Here is a 17,272-nt window from a genome sequence, read left to right as displayed (position 1 = left end):
TGCCCCGGGCATGTCTCATTCCTTTCATCCTGGGCCTACCTAATACACAAAATCCTGTCTGTGGTGGTGCTGGCACCTCCCAAGGCAGGAAACCCTTTGTCCAAGCCTCCCTCGCTGGAAGGACTCCCAGCAGCAGGAGGTCAGACTTGTGTCTGTGGTGGCAGCATCCATTTTGTGATGCTGAGGCTTGAGTTAACTTTAACCGGGGTTCACAGTTACATACATGTCGTGTCCCTCTAGAAGGGTGGAATGCTACCCCCGTCGCCAGAATTGGCGAGGGGGTAGTATTCCAAATCGTATGACACCTTACTCGACATGTTTTGATAATGTTATACCAGAGTTAGCATTTAACCGCGAGGATCATAATGCACTTAAGAGTATATGGTATAGCGTTATCATGGAACAGCTATAAGGACTTGGTTCCGCAAGCTGCAAACGGGCTCAGCTCATGAAAGAGCACCATCTCACATAATTCCAAGCACTCTGCCTTCAGGATTGATAAGGCCTGCCATAGGAGTGACTGATAGGAATATATGTGTCCATTTTAGGTTTACATATAGGGAACTATATCTAAAGCAAAGGGTGATTACACCACCTTGCCCCAGCTGTCGTGCAGCCAGTTGTGTCAGATTTAGATGGCCAGCCAGGGGTGGCATAATGCATGCTGCAGCCCCTGGTAGGCCCTGGGTACACCTATGCCCTGGATACCTAAGGTATACTGTACAGGGACTGATAAGGTGGCCCAGTACCAATTGGTAAATGCACCTAGGGTACATGGTTGTAATTTAGAGAGAGAACAGCTAGGCTGTGGGTCTGATTAGCAGGCCCACAGCCAGGGAAAGTCGTAAACCAGTGAAGCAAAAAGCAAACATCTGGGGTGGCCAAGGGATTGCAGGCCCCACTCTCCTACATAACCCCCCCCAAACTTAGGGACATTAAACTAACCTTGACCAGGTGAGTCTTCTTGTTCTAAGTGGAAGTACCTGGAGAGACCATCTGCATTACCATGGTCAGTCCCTGGGCGGTGCTCCACTGTAAAGTCCATCCCCTGTAGGGAAATGGACCACCTAAGAAGTTTGGGGTTTTCACCCTTCATTTGATTTAGCCATAAGAGGGGCTTATGGTCGGTCTGAATCTTGAAGTGAGTACCAAACAAGTATGGCCTCCACTTCTTCAGGGCCCAAACCACAGCAAAGGCCTCCCTCTCAATAGCTGACCAACGTTTCTCTCTAGGGGTCAGCCTTCTACTTATAAAAGCAATGGGCTGGTCATGACCATCAATATTCAGCTGAGATAGAACAGCTCCCACACCCAACTCAGAAGCATCTGTTTGGACAATGAAAAGTTTGGAGTAGTCTGGACTCTTGAGAATAGGTGCAGTGCACATGGCCTGCTTTAGGTCATCAAATGCTTCTGACAGCTAACTGTCCACTAAACTTTCTTTGGCATTTCTTGCTTGTCAGGTCATTAAGTGGTGTCACAATGAACCCATAATTCCTGACAAACTTCCTATAGTAACCAGACAGGCCCAAGAAAGCTCTGACCTGTGTCTGGGTGGTTGGAGGAGCCCAGTCCTTTATGGCCTGTATCTTGCTCTCCAATGGTTGAACCTGGCCTCCACCCACAAGGTGGCCCAGGTACACAACCTGACTCTGCCCTATCTGGCACTTAGTGCCTTGATAGTGAGGCCTGCTTTTTGCAGGGCCTCCAAAACTTTCCTCAGGTGGATCAGGTGATCCTCCCAGGTGGAGTTAAAGACAGCAATATCATCTACATATGCTGCACAAAAGTCATCCAACCCAGGGAGAACTTGGTTCACCAACCTTTGAAAAGTGGCAGGTGAATTTTTCAAACCAAAGGGCATCACCACAAATTGGTAATGACCTCCTGGGGTAGAAAATGCTGTTTTGGCCTTGGCAATTGCAAAAATGCCTTGGCATCCTCAGCTAACCTGATCTGCCAATAACCAGCTGTTGGGTCAAATGTACTTAAGGTTGCCGAAGCCAACTTGTCTATCAGTTCATCTGCCCTAGGTATTGGATGGGCATCTGTTTTAGTGACAGCATTGAGACCCCTGTAGTCTACACAAAACCTCTTCTCTCTCTTACCATCCTGGGTGTGAGGTTTAGGCACTAGAACTACAAGACTAGCCCAAGGGCTCTCTTAGCGTTCAATGACTCCCAATTCTAACATCTTTTCGACTTTTTTCTTAATTCAGTCCCTGACATGGTCAGGTTGCCTGTAGATTTTACTCTTGACAGGCAGACTGTCACCAGTGTCCACCTCATGGGTGCACCAGTTGTCTGACTGGGGGTCAGTGAGAACATTTGTCTTAAGGATTGAAGAACCTGTTTACAATCCTTTTGTTGATGTTCAGAGAGGCTGTCAGAAAAGACTACACCGTCTACTGACCCATCATCAGGGTTCTGAGTGAGCAGGTCTGGGAGAGGGTCACTCTTCCTCCTGCCCCTCATCTGTGGCCATGAGCAAGCCCATGTCCTCCCTGTTGACAAATGCCTTGAGCCAGCAGCAGGAGGTCAGACTTGTGTCTGTGGTGGCAGCATCCATTTTGTGATGCCAAGGCTCGAGTTAACTTTAACCGGGGTTCACAGTTACATACATGTCGTGTCCCTCTAGAAGGGTGGAATGCTACCCCCGTCACCAGAATTGGCGAGGGGGTAGTATTCCAAATCGTATGACACCTTACTCGACATGTTTTGATAATGTTATACCAGAGTTAGCATTTAACCGCGAGGATTATAATGCACTTAAGAGTATATGGTATAGCATTATCATGGAACAGCTATAAGGACTTGGTTCCGCAAGCTGCAAACGGGCTCAGCTCATGCCAGAGCACCATCTCGCATAATTCCAAACACTCTGCCTTCAGGATTGATAAGGCCTTCCATAGGAGTGACTGATAGGAATATATGTGTCCATTTTAGGGTTAGATATAGGTATACTATATCTACAGCAAAGGGTGTTTACACCACCTTGCCCCAGCTGTCATGCAGCCAGTTGTGTCAGATTTAAATGGCCAGCCAGGGGTGGCATAATACATGCTTCAGCCCCTGGTAGGCCCTGGGTACACCTAGGCCCTGGGTACAGGGACTGATAAGTTGGCCCAGTACCAATTGGTAAATGCACCTAAAGTACATGGTTGTCAATTTAGAGACAGAACAGTTAGGCTGTGGGTCTGATTAGCCGGCCCACAGCCAGGGAAAGTCGTGAAGCAAAAAGCAAAAATCTGGGGTGACCATAGGTTTGCAGACCCCACTCTCCTACACCCGCTATGGGTACGCCCGTAGATAGGAACGTGGTCTGACGCCACCGCCCAGCCCCAGGTGACCCATGTTTCCTGTCCACCCACCCTTCCAATTCCCAGAACGCATTCCCGTCGGCACCGCCGGACAGGGAATCCAAGAGGTACGAGCAGTACGGCAAAAAGATCTTCTCGTCCCTTAGTCTGGGACTGCGGTCTTCCAACACCGCGTGCGGCTACACCCACTCTCTGTGGGATACGGTTGCGGAAGTGCTGCCAGAGTGTCCGTTGGAGGTACGGGCCAAACTCGGCCAAGCCCTTGTGGAGGGCCGGGATGCAGCCAAATATTCTATACGGTGTGGGCTGGATACCACCGACTCACTAGGTAGAGCGATGGCAACGACGGTGGCGGTCAGACGCCACGCCTGGTTGAGGTCCGCCAACTTTTCGGCCGATGTCCAGAACACCTTGATGGAAATGCCGTTTGATGGCCGTCGCCTCTTTGGCGACAAGGCAGACCATGCGCTCGAGCGCTTTAAGGACTCCAGGGCGACGGCCAAGTCCTTGGGCCTCTCGGCCCCGCGCCAGCAATCGGCTGCCTTTCATTCCTTTCGTGGCCACGGAAGGGGTGCACCCACACGTGCTGCCAGCCACGCTCCGCAGGGTAATACCCAACGCGGTGGCGGCCGTGGGAACCGCTGTCCCGGCGGTCGGGGACAACGGCGAGGTCAGTCCACACCTTCCCCCGCAGCATCCGCCTCAAAACCCTCCTAGTCCGTGCTTTCAGGCCCATGTGACGCCAGTGGGGGGCAGGGTTCGCCATCACCACCTCCACTGGCGCACCGTCACTTCGGACAGGTGGGTGCTGCAGATCGTCTGAAGGGGCTACTCCCTCCCCTTTGAGGCGACTCCTCCAGCCATGCCACCGCAGAACCACCGTGTATCGGGGGATCATTTGCGACTTCTGCAGGAGGAAGTTGCGGCCCTCTTGGCCAAGGGGGCAATCGAGCGCGTTCCTGGGCCAGAAGTAGGGTGTGGTTGCTACTCCCACTACTTTCTGGTACCCAAGAAGGGCAAAGGGGGCCTACGCCCTATCTTGGACCTAAGGAGCGTCAACGGCTTCCTCCAGAAGGAGAAGTTCAAGATGCTGACACTGGCTCAGGTCCTGGCTGCCCTGGACCCAGGAGACTGGATGGTAGCGTTGGACTTGCAGGACGCTTATTTCCACATCCCCGTCCTGCCGGCCCACCGGCGCTACCTGCGGTTCACGGTTGGCCACGAGCACTTTCAGTATACCGTGCTCCCCTTCGGCCTTACCAGCGCCCTACGGGTGTTCACAAAGGTGATGGCAGTGGTCGCAGGTCATCTGCGCAGGTTAGGGGTTTCAGTCTTCCCCTACCTAGACGACTGGTTGTTGAAGGCGGGCTTGCCCCAGACAGTCGTCAGCCACCTCCAGACTACGGCAGATCTCCTGCATCGGCTGGGGTTCTCCATCAATGTGCCGAAGTCACACCTTTGCCCCTCTCAGAAGCTCCTTTTCATCGGAGCGGTTCTCGACTCAGCACGGTTTCGGGTTTATCCACCCGAACAGCGGGTCCGGGATATTCAGGCTCTGATTCCCATCTTTCAGCCGTTATCCCGGGTCTCGGTCAGGTTGACGCTGCGGCTTATGGGGCTGATGGCCTCCTGCATCCTGCTGGTGCATCACGCCAGGTGGCGGATGCGGGATCTGCAGTGGGACCTGAAGTTTCAGTGGACCCAGCATCAGGGCAACCTGTCCGACCACGTCGTGATATCGGAGGGCACTGCGAGACAGCTGCAGTGGTGGCTCACGGACCGCTATTGGGTCAGCGGCAGATCCCTCTCCCTTCCCCAACCGGAGCACGTAGTTGTGACGGATGCGTCCCTCCAGGGCTGGGGAGGCCACATGGGAGAGGCGGAGATCAGAGGCCTCTGGTCTCCGGCGGAGGCCCGGCGCCACATCAACCTGTTGGAGTTACGGGCGATTCGTCTAGCACTGAAAGCATTCCTCTTCTCTGTCCGGGGGAGTGTAGTGCAGGTGTTCACGGACAACACCACCGCCATGTGGTACTGCAACAAACAGGGCGGGGTGGGGTCGTGGACCCTTTGCCAGGAGGCTCTGCGCCTCTGGCAATAGCTGGAACGCCAGGGCGTGACCCTGGTGGCTCAACACCTGGCAGGTTCTCTGAACGCCAGGGCGGACGAGCTCAGCCGTCGGTGCATGATGGATCACGAATGGCGTCTGAACTCGGACGTGGCGCAAGGCCTCTTTCAGCAATGGGGAGAGCCTTGGTTAGATCTATTCGCCACCGAAGAGAACGCGCAATGTCATCAGTTCTGCGCGTTGGAATTTCCAAGGCGGCACTTGCTCGGAGACGCTTTTCGTCACGAGTGGAGCTGCGGTCTACTGTACGCCTTTCCGCCTATACCGATCAAGCGCGACCGGGCCCAAGTCATCCTTGTGGCTCCGGACTGGGCTCGAAGGTACTGGTATCCAGAGCTACTCAGTATGTCAGTCGATCCCCCGGTTCGTCTGCCTCTTCAGGAGGACCTTCTGTCGCAGCAGCAAGGGACGGTCCTCCACCCGAGCCTGTCCAGTCTCCAACTCCATGCTTGGAGATTGAGCGGCGACAGTTGAGGCCATTTGACTTGCCTTCTGAAGTCTGTAACGTCATTCTGGCAGCCAGGCTTCCCTCCACAAAGTCGGTATACGCCTGCAGGTGGAACAGATTTGTGGCATGGTGCACAGCAAAGGCTGTGGATCCTCTTGCTGCCCCTCTTTCTGAGGTTCTTCTCTTCCTTCTTTCTCTTGCCCTGCAGGGCTCTGCTCTGGGTACTATCGAGGGCTACCTTTCTGCCCTTTCAGCCTTTCTAAGGCTGCCTGATCAACCTTCTTTGTTCAAGTCCCCTATTGTAATTAGATTTCTAAAAGGCATCACACACACATTCCCTCCTGTTCTGTTTGTGATGCCTCAGTGGGACTTGAACCTGGTTCTTACGTTTTTGATGTGCGCTCCCTTTGAGCCACTTCACAACTGTCCTCTTCGCCTTCTGACTTTGAAGACTGCTTTCCTGGTTGCCATCACCTCTGCCAGGAGCGTGAGTGAGCTCCAGGCCCTTTCTTGTACTCCACCTTTCCTTTCTGTCCATCCGGACAAAGTGGTGTTGCGTACTAAACCATCTTTCCTGCCCAAGGTTGTCACGACCTTTCACATCGGGCAGTCTATCACCTTGCCCACCTTCTTCACGCCACCGCATCCCTCTAAAGAGGAAGAGCGGCTCCACCGTCTGGACCCAAAACGTGCGCTCTCATTTTACTTGGATCGCACACGCCAGGTCCGGGTGGATGACCAACTCTTTGTTGGTTACGTGGGCGCTAAGAAGGGCAAAGCGGTGCACAAGAGGACCATCTCCCGGTGGATCATCTTGTGTATCCAGGCATGCTACTCCTTGGCTAGAAAGGAGCCCCCTGTTGGATTGCGGGCTCACTCCACCCGAGCCACGGCAACTACAACTGCCCTGGGCCGGGGAGTGCCCTTACAAGACATCTGTCAGGCAGCTACGTGGGCATCGCTGCACACGTTTGCAAGACAGTACTACCTGGACAGCCAAGTCCGGAGGGATGGCTTCTTTGGTCGTTCCGTCCTCCAGGACTTTCTGGTGTGATTATTGGTTCGCAGACCCACCACCGGGGTTGGTATTGCTGGGGTATCTATTCTAAGGTAAGGAATCTAATACTAGCGTGTCTCTTTCAGATGCACAAGTTAACTACTTGTGTAACGATATATCTCTAAGAGACATTAGTTAGTATTAGATTCCTTACCGACCCACCCATCCTCCCCGTTCTGCGAACCGATATCTAGGGTTAGGGTTACCCCCTTTCAGGGCCCTAGTTTCAATGGCACCAGTGTTGGTTTTTAACATGGCTCTGCGTTTCTGACGCGGAAAAGCTGTGTCTAAGAACTAACATCAGCACGCGGAGGCGGCGTCTAAGTACTCCGACGTCATCACGGCGCCGACGACGGACGCGGAGCCGCAGGTGACGCCTACCGACGCGCAAGGGTACTGCTACGCAAAAGTTTCCGGATCCAGTCTGACGCCTGGGAATATTCTAAGGTAAGGAATCTAATACTAACTAATGTCTCTTACAGATATATCGTTACACAAGTAGTAACTTGTGCTTTTCAACGGCTTCAATGAATTTCAACAGTCTGTTAAACGCAGTTACTTAACTTGTGTGACCCTTCCAAGTTTGCAGCTTGCTTATGTGAAGGGCCACTGGAATTATGCAATTGTGCAGCCGCGGCGATTTTAGGTTTTTCGCGTTTGCCACAAACCATCTGCCACATAATCTACAGTTTTAACAAAAATATTTCCTTGTTTCCAACTCAAACGGTTCAAAAGTTATTCAGAATATCGCGGCACGTGTTGCTGCGATTTGCAAAGTTTGGTCAATTTTCTGTTGCTTATGGTTATATTTAGGTGTTAAACTGGTACTAATGAAGTGCAACCCGAATGCTCATCCAGTGTTTCCCAGTTTAAAAATAACGAAATAATTATCTAATACTATTACAAACTGTGACACATTATAGCGCATAATTTGACTTTTCTTGCCGCATATTTAACTCAACCCTGCTACATAATCTGGCCTTCTCCTGCAGCATAATTTCCAGGGCGCCAGGTTGATTACACAAGCCAAGTGCTGCTTATGTATATCGCTGCTCTCCATTTCCTCTGTCTTCTCCCTTTCTCCCTCTTGCACTCCTTTGTTCTTCACACACCTGCTACCTCCCATCATTCAACTACATAGCTCACACTTTCTCTCTGCCTTCCAGAATAGAGTTCTCCATCGCTTTCTCCATACTACACCCCTTCTTCTTCATATATCCTTCTTCCGTGTGTCTGTATTTCCATCATTTTTCATTGCCTCAGTTCTTGCTGGCTTTCTTCCTTTTCTTTACTGCACAATCTGTCCTAATTTCTATCGCTTTCTTTATGCTTCCTCTTTGTATCATGTTGACCTTTCTTCTTACCCTATTTCACCTTTCTTCTCTATCACATCTCTAGCACTTAGTTTATTTATTTCACTTTTTGACCTCTATCCTTTCTCCTGTATTGACTATACTGCCTTTTCTTGCCAGCTTTCTCCCACTTGCTTTTCTCCCACCAGACCACTGGTGGGAGAAAAGCAACACGATGAAGGAAGTGTTCAAGGACTACAAGGAGGTTGGCATCCGGGTGCTTCCAGCTCAGTGCAACCCTTCTGTCTTGGAGTCACTGCGCCGTGGAGAATGCTAGCTCTGTCCATAATGTGCTGCACGGCTAAACATGTATGCGGTCCCAAAGGCGAGACCTATTGGCTATGCCAATGCTTGTTTAATAGGGACAGTGATAAGTTACTGAACAAAAAGCCCTAAGGCCTCTAAGTTCTATGTCTATTGGGACATTGCTTTTCTAAGGTACCGGGGACTCCCATCTCAACGACGGGGAATGATCCAAGCATGTAACTCTATGAAAGATTCCAATACTGGAGAACTACAGTTACAGGTGGAGTAACTTATTTTCTTCTATAACAACTGGATTTGACATCTGCAATACAGTGAGACCGATACGAATAAGATATTAAATCAACAGTTTAAGAAATAGTTTGAACTGGAACTGATAAGTACCTTAATTAATAGTTTTTTTTTATTTTGTGGTTAATTACAAACCATTACAATTTTAGCAAAAGCACAGAAATGATACAAACAGCAAGTCAGATAAGAAATGCACATGTTTTATAGCATAACAATAAAACCAGAGACCAAAAGGAATATTACACATTCCTAAAAATAGGAGCATTGTTATAAGTTAGTCATATTGAATCCGACAGAAAGATAGAGATACAATGGCTTCTTGCTTCAGACAAGGTGCGAAGGACTACGTGCCAAAGATTGCCACTTCTGTCAGTGACGACAAGCCACGTAGTAACTATCGATTGCGTCTAGCAGCAAACAATTATAACAGGCAAAAGTTAAAATAAGAGTAAAAAAGCTTATTGATTCGAGACTAAGTTCCAAGTGCAAAAACAGGTTTAACGCCCTTTTCGGACAGGGAGGTTTGGATGGGGTAGAATGACTATCTGATACACCCCTTCCAGCTAGTGCTGGTAATTATAGACATCAGGGCGCTGAATCAAGATACGAGAATTATCCAATCGTGATGAATGAATATACTCATGATTTACTTGCCTCGCCAGCCGAGAGAAATTGTTCTACCAACCCACCAGACACATGTAATTCTTTAACTAATTACATAAAACACAACTCTGGGGAGGGACTGGAAGTCAGAGAATTAAGGGAAATACCAGCTATCCAACCTGAAAAATCTAACAAAGAAATAAACATTGAAACTTCTTTCCCATCTCCACATTGTAACAAAAGTCTGTTATCTTGGAATATTGCTAGGCTTTGTAACAAGTTCAATGATGACGGCTGGTTGTCTCTAGTTAAACAATATGCAATAATTTGTTTACAGGAAACATGGTTGGTGGGGAAAAACGTACATATCGAGGGCTACCAGAGTTTCTTTATCCCGGCAGAACCCTCTACCAGTGGGAGAGCAAAAGGGGGTTTGGCAATTTACGTCAATCTAGCTCTTAAATGTTCTAAATCTGAGTTTCACACTGGTAATCGAAATATCCAGGTTCTAGAGTTGAAGAGGGGCCATACTACCTATACACTGATTAATTTTTACAACGCAATTAACTATTTGGGTGATTGTAACATCCAATTTCTTTGTGACTTTTTGAGGGAAAATGCGAATAGATTGTCCCGCCAGTTGCTACTAGTTGGTGATTTCAACACTCATCCATGCGGAAACCCAGGAGAGACTACTATTAACCAACTAGGTTGTAACGATCTGGAAGGTTTCCACTTTGAACACACACGGCGTGGAACAAACCTGAACTCACTATTGAACGAAAACAACTTAATTTCTGCTATGTCAACAGTGGCAGACCAAACACTTTTTTCTATTCCTACGTTCAAAGGTCAGACCATTGGTTCATACATAGACCACATTTTACTATCTGCTGACCTTGCCAATACTGTCCTGAATTTCCAAATCCAAATGAGTAAGACCACTGACTCATTGTCAGTGAAATTGCTCTCCCACCCTCGCAGCTCCACCATTAAGTGAGGTGCCCTTGCCCCTGCACTCTTGAGTGTTGGTGATCGAGGCCCTCCTCCACCCGCAGGTTTCCCTGCGCCTCATCCCTGGTGGTCCAGTGGACCTCTGTCTCCTTTCTTTCTTTCTGCTCCTTCACTCGTTTTTCTCCCCTTTCTATCTTTCACCTTTCTGCACCTCTGTTCTTTTGCGCCTTATTTCTGCCCATTTCCCTTTCTCTCCCTCTGCTCCTTCACTCGTTTTCACTCGTTTTTTTTCCCCTTTCTATCTTTCACCTTTCTGCACCTCTGCTCTTTTGTGCCTTATTTTTGCCCATTTTCCCTTTCTCTCCCTCTGCTCCTTCTCTCGTTTTCACTCGTTTTTTTACCCTTTCTATCTTTCACCTTTCTGCTCTTTTCTGCATCTCTGCTCTTTTGTGCCTTATTTCTGCCTATTCTCCCTTTTTTCTTTATCCCTTCTTTCCTCCCTTTACCTTTCCCCGCCGCTGCTGCCCCCGCGGCCCCTCCCCCCCCCCAGCACGACCGGCCCAATCCAGCTCCCCTCCCCACTCCCGCCTCCCAGCTGTCCAGCCCTCCCCGACCCCTACTTAATGGCGGCCACTGCGGGGACAGGCGAGCAAGACCACTGACTCATTGTCAGTGAAATTGCTCTCCCACCCTCGCAGCTCCACCATTAAGTGAGGTGCCCTTGCCCCTGCACTCTTGAGGGCGCGCCGCTGGTGCACCGAAGGCGCGTCAAAGGCAAGCACGTCTGCGACCCGTCCGCGACCCGTCCGCGACCAGCACCAGGAACCCTGGACCTCCGCCCCGCCAACGCTACGACCCAGCAGCACTCCACGCACTCAACCCAGGCTGCAACAACAACTGCAAGCTAGCATCACCAGCCGACACCCATGGACCCTTCAGCTGTCACCGCTGCCGGCACACCTGCAGCACCGCCAAGAACACGGATCCAGCACAACCCGCCCACAAGAACACAACCGAACTAAAGACCCTGCAATGCATCCTCCTCAACGTCCGATCCCTCCACAAACACGCCACAGAAATCTGGGACCTCCTCGACAGCACAACCCCAGACGTAGCATTCTTCACCGAAACCTGGACCAACACCACCTCGGGACCGGACATCGCCATCCCCCAAGGATACAAGATCTCCAGGAAGGACCGCCCCATCCACCCAGGAGGAGGAATCGCCATCGTCCACAAATCCAGCCTCCGCCTGAGCACACTCCCTGACGAGTCCACAGAACTGATGGAACACCTTCACTTCAAGATACTGGCCAGCCCCACCGCCGCCCTCCGAGGAACCCTCATCTACCGACCCCCTGGACCCTGCGGACCCTTCGCCAACTCCATCACGGACATTATCTCGCCGCAGGCCATCGCATCCACCAACTACACCCTGCTGGGAGACCTCAACTTCCACCTCCACAATCAACTGGACCCCAACACCACATCCCTCCTGGACAACCTCCACAACATTGGACTCCGCCAGATCGTGACCGAGCCCACGCACTCAGCAGGACACACCCTCGACCCCCTCTTCACTACAGGAAACTCCATCACCTTCAGCCACACCACCGAACTCCCATGGACCGACCATCGTTGCGTCCACTTCACCTTCAGAACACCCACCATCCACAGACACCAGCACCTGCTTCCACAAAGAAACTGGACCAAAATCACCGATGACCAGCTCACCTCCTCACTCAACAACTCCACCCCAACCATCGCGGAAAACGACGACCCCAACACCGCAGCCCGAACCCTGCATAGATGGATCTCGGACAGCACCAACACCATAGCCCCCCTCAAGAAAAACAACAATACCCGTGCCAAGAAAGCCAGATGGTTTACCACCGAACTTCGAGAGTCCAGGCGCACATGCCGCCGCCTCGAAAAGGCCTGGAGAAACACCAAATCCACAGAAGCCCACAACAACTTCAGAGCCGCCACCAATGCCCACCATCAACTCATCAGAGAAACGAGAAAAAAAGCGATTGAAGACAGAATCTCCACCCACGCACACAACAGCAAGGAACTCTTCAGCATCAAGGAGTTCGCCCAACCCACCAGCGAGTCTACCGACATCCCTCCCTCACAAGACCTCTGCGACAAACTCAGCATCTTTTTCCACCACAAAATCAAGAGCATCTACGACAACTTCGACGAAGACAACCAACACACTGAACCCTCACAACCACCCCCGACACCCGGAAACCAGCGATTGATGACTGGACAGCCCTCACCACCGAAGACACACTGAAGATAATGAAGTCAATCCACTCAGGGGTCCCCACGGACCCCTGCCCCCACCACATCTTCAACAGAGCCGCCAACACCATCGCACCCATCCTCCGCCAAACCATCAACCGCTCCCTGGCGACCGCCTCATTCCCCGACGACTGGAAACACGCCGAGGTCAACCCCCTCCTAAAGAAACCCTCAGCGGACCCCACCGACCTCAAAAACTACAGACCCATCTCCCTGCTCCCGTTCCCAGCGAAAGTCATCGAGAAAGCCATCAACAGCCAACTCGCCACATTCATTGAAGAACACAACATCCTCGACTCCTCCCAATCCGGCTTCAGAAAAAACCACAGTACGGAAACCGCCCTCCTCGCCGCAACAGACGACATCCGCACCTTACTGGACAAAGGAGAAACAGTAGCCCTCATCCTCCTCGACCTATCAGCGGCGTTCGACACAGTCTCCCACCGCACCCTAATACGCAGACTCTACGATGCAGGAATCCAGGACAAGGCCCTCGACTGGATCTGCTCCTTCCTCTCCAGCAGGACGCAGCGGGTCAGACTCCCCCCTTTCCTCTCGGACCCCACACCTATCACCTGCGGAGTCCCCCAGGGCTCCTCCCTCAGCCCGACGCTCTTCAATGTCTACATGGCTCCACTTGCCCCCATCGTCAGAACCTACGGACTCAACATCGTGTCATATGCAGACGACACCCAGCTCATCCTCTCCCTATCCAACGAGCCCAACACCACCAGACGCAACTTTCGAGAAGGCATGGAAGCCGTCGCCAAATGGATGAAAAACAGCTGCCTACAACTAAACACCAACAAAACAGAAGTACTCATCATGGGCCCAAACCCCGACGCCTGGAGTGACACCTGGTGGCCCACCGCCCTCGGAAACCCGCCAACCCCCACAGACCACGCACGCAACCTGGGAATCATCCTGGACTCCGAGCTCAAAATGGACCGCCAGATCAACTCTGTCTCATCTTCCTGCTTCCACACCCTCCGCCTCCTTCGTAAGACCTTCAAATGGATCCCTCTCGAACACCGAAAGACAGTCACTCACGCCCTGGTCACCAGCAGACTCGACTACGGCAACGCACTCTACGCCGGAATAAACAAAAACCTCATCTGCAAGCTACAGAACATCCAGAACGCCGCCGCAAGACTGGTCCTCAACCTGCCAAAACACTGCCTAATCTCCCAGCACCTGCGCACACTCCACTGGCTCCCCGTCGAGGCGAGAATCACCTTTAAGATGCTCACCCACGCACACAAGGCCCTCCACGGCACCGGACCAGCATACCTGAACAGCCGACTCAAATTCCACGCACCCCAAAGGACCCTACGATCAGCCCAGCTTTCCTACGCTGTGGTCCCCCGCACCAGAAAGACCAGATCGGGAGGCCGCTCCTTCTCCTTCCTCGCGGCCAAAGCATGGAACGCCCTTCCGCTCCACCTCAGACAGACAACATCGCTCCCCATCTTCACAAGAAACCTCAAAACCTGGCTCTTCGACAGACCCCCTCCTTGATGGAATGGAACCTGCACCCCCCCAACCCCCCCCCCCCCCCCCCCACCCCTGCGCCTTGAGACCCTTACGGGTGAGTAGTCGCGCTTTAACAAACTCCTGATTGATTGATAGTGACCATAATCCTATATGTATTACAATGGACGCGGGAATTTTTGAACAGCGAAAGCCACGCATGGATCGTGGGTCTATAAAACATATAAATGGGAAGCGTCGCTTAAAATGGTCAATGGTGAATCATGAAAACCTGTATAAATCCATCAACAAGACCTGTAGCACTGAATTTTCATTATGTACATCACCCGCATCAACACCACAACAAATCTTGGCATCCTTTGAGGGAGTTGCAATCAAAGTAGGATCATTATTAACAGTGACAACCAGAGGGAGCATAAACAATAACCCGAAATGGTTTGGCAAAGACTGTTCCAAGGTTAGCCGTGAGCTCAAGGCGGCATTAAAACTAAACCCAGGGATAAGGCACTAATAAAAGTTGTGCGTGCTAGGCATAAAAAGGCCCTCGCAACCCGTAAAATAGAGGTAAAAAAACGCATGGGAGTCTTTATTAGACCCTGAAATTCTAAGAAATAGTGCAAAATTCTGGGACATTATAAATAAACCCCTTTTCGATAACCCAATTGATTCCTCAATGGGCACAAATATCCCAGAAGAAGAGTGGGTTAATCATTTTAGTTCTATTTTTAAAAGCAACGAATTACAGGCAGAACGCACTTACAATGCATCAAAGGAAAAATTATTGCTCTTCACAATAAATGAGGTCGAGAAAGGAATTGAAGGGCTAACCAGCAATAAGGCTCCGGGACCAGATAACCTCCACCGGACCTTTTTAAATCCTGCAGCTCATTATGGGCACCAGTCCTCACTTCAGTAATAAACGCGGCAGTGATTTCTGGATGCCCTAAGTCTTGGGGGGGTATCTACCATCGTACCCGTGTTCAAGAAAGGAGACCGCAATAGCCCCCTCTGCTATAGACCAATATCCTTAATTAACTCTATTGTCAAAGTAGTGGGGGGCGTAATTTTAAATAGACTGGTCACATGGGCTGACAAATAAAATAATATCCCCCATTCAATACGGTTTCAGACCTGGCCACTCCACCGTTACACAGTGTCTGAATCTGTATCTAATTATAGGGAAATATACTAAGGCCCGTGCAGGTACAATCCACATGGCGTTCATGGACCTCTCGTCGGCATTTGACTGTGTGAGCCGCAGAGGCCTCTGGACTGCCATGGCAAAAATGGGCGTAGAGCAGAATATAATTAATTTTCTGGCAGATATGCACTCCGACACAAGGGCAAATGTCCGGTTCACACAGGATCTAAAAGTGACAGAAGAATTCAGTGTGCACCGGGGTGTCCGCCAAGGATGCATCTTAGCCCCGTTCCTTTTTAATTTATACATAAACGACCTGGAAGAGCACCTTTTAAGTACAGGAGCAGATTACCCCTATATTGGCCGCAAGGGATTGCCAGTCCTGCTTTATGCGGACGACGCAGTCCTCTTGTCTAGAACTGCTAATGGTCTTCAAACATTACTGAACTCCTTCTTTACATTTATGAAATCACGTGATTTGAGTATAAACAACTCTAAATCCTTTGTAATGAAGGTTGGCCAAGGCAGTAAAAAACCGGACTGTTTAAATGTGAACGGGTCAAAAATTCCTACCACTAAAACCTTCTCCTACCTAGGGGTCCTATTCGACCATCAAATGAATTGGGGACCTGTAGTCCAAAAAAAAAAAGGGGAGAGGTAATTAGGGCAAATGCTGCCATACTTAATTTCGCAAGAAAAATGGGCAATAGCCCAGTGGCAGCATTACTCAAACTTTACCAGGCTAAGAGTATCGCCATAGCATCCTACGGAGGTGAGCTATGGGGACACGTCCCATTAGGGGCACTTGAGATAGTGGAAAATAACTTTCTCAAAAAGATATTAAGGGTCCCGGTTGGAACAGCTAACTTTTCCGTACATGAGGAGCTAGGAGTACCATTCCTATGCTACAAAATAGCAGCTAAACCCTTAGTATGCTGGCTACAATGTTGGACAAAGTGATGTCCCCCTTACCCAGCTAATACTGAGGGAAGCGTTAACATGGGAAAACAGGTTTAAGGTCCCCTGGTTAAGTTATTTAAACAATTGTTTTAGGGAAATCGGGCGCCCTGAACTTTTCCAAAACCCCAATTCTATCACGAAACAGGATGTTTTGTCTGTAAATAAGGCCTTTATCACTTTACGCTATCTAGATAGGGAGGCTGGTGAAATAATGAAGGGAAGCGTACGTAAACACGTGGTGTTAAAAACAACAATGGGTATGGAACCGTACCTGTCATGGCCAATGACTGGTTATGATCGTTTCCTGTTGACAAGATTTAGGCTGGATTTATTTCACTTATTGCTGGCTATGCCAAAGGGAGCTTATCGTGGACAAGTGTTGCCGGCTTGCGGCTGCGACGAAAAGTCTCCGCAAGATCTGGAACACTTTTTATTTTTTTGCCCATTTTATGAAACGCCACGTAGGCTCTTTTTAAAACCTTGTCTTAAAAAACTACACTTCTCTCAATATAAACTAGCACTCTATTATTTGCAAATGTTAGGGTGGGATTGTGCTCTATTTGTGTGTAGTTTCTTTAAAATGGCACTCAAATTTAGAAAAAGTATGGAGGGCTAACTACTCTTGCAACTGATATAGTTTTTAGCCTAATTATCTTTACTTCTCTGATGCCTTGTCTGATTATCACTAAAGTGTATGTCTTGCCTGTAAAAATGTGCTATCTTAATCTTATAATCACAAATGCCAAATACAATCAAGTCATTTTCTTTTACTTTAAAAAAAAAAAAACCTATTTATGTAATCATGTGATAATATATGTTTTGTTTGTAATGCTTTTATGGTTGTTTTTTTAAATAACCGAATAAAGTTATTTGACTTGACTTGAAGTGCAAAACCGTGATCGCATCAATTTTTCATACCAAGTCTGCAAGCGCTGGGGAGTTCTAAAAAGTCCTAAC

At 49.8% G+C, this 17,272-nt stretch overlaps 1 protein-coding gene across 1 annotated transcript in view; it reads left to right on the top strand.

Moving 5' to 3' along the window:
* Positions 1–17,272, top strand: part of SLC4A11 (solute carrier family 4 member 11) — a 1,943,806-nt gene that overhangs the window by 1,691,581 nt on the left and 234,953 nt on the right. The gene's annotated exons all lie outside the window — the stretch shown is intronic.

This window comes from Lissotriton helveticus, chromosome 2_2 (genome assembly GCF_964261635.1).
Source record: "Lissotriton helveticus chromosome 2_2, aLisHel1.1, whole genome shotgun sequence".
Classification (NCBI taxonomy): domain Eukaryota; kingdom Metazoa; phylum Chordata; class Amphibia; order Caudata; family Salamandridae; genus Lissotriton; species Lissotriton helveticus.
This window is presented reverse-complemented; position numbering and strand designations above follow the sequence as displayed.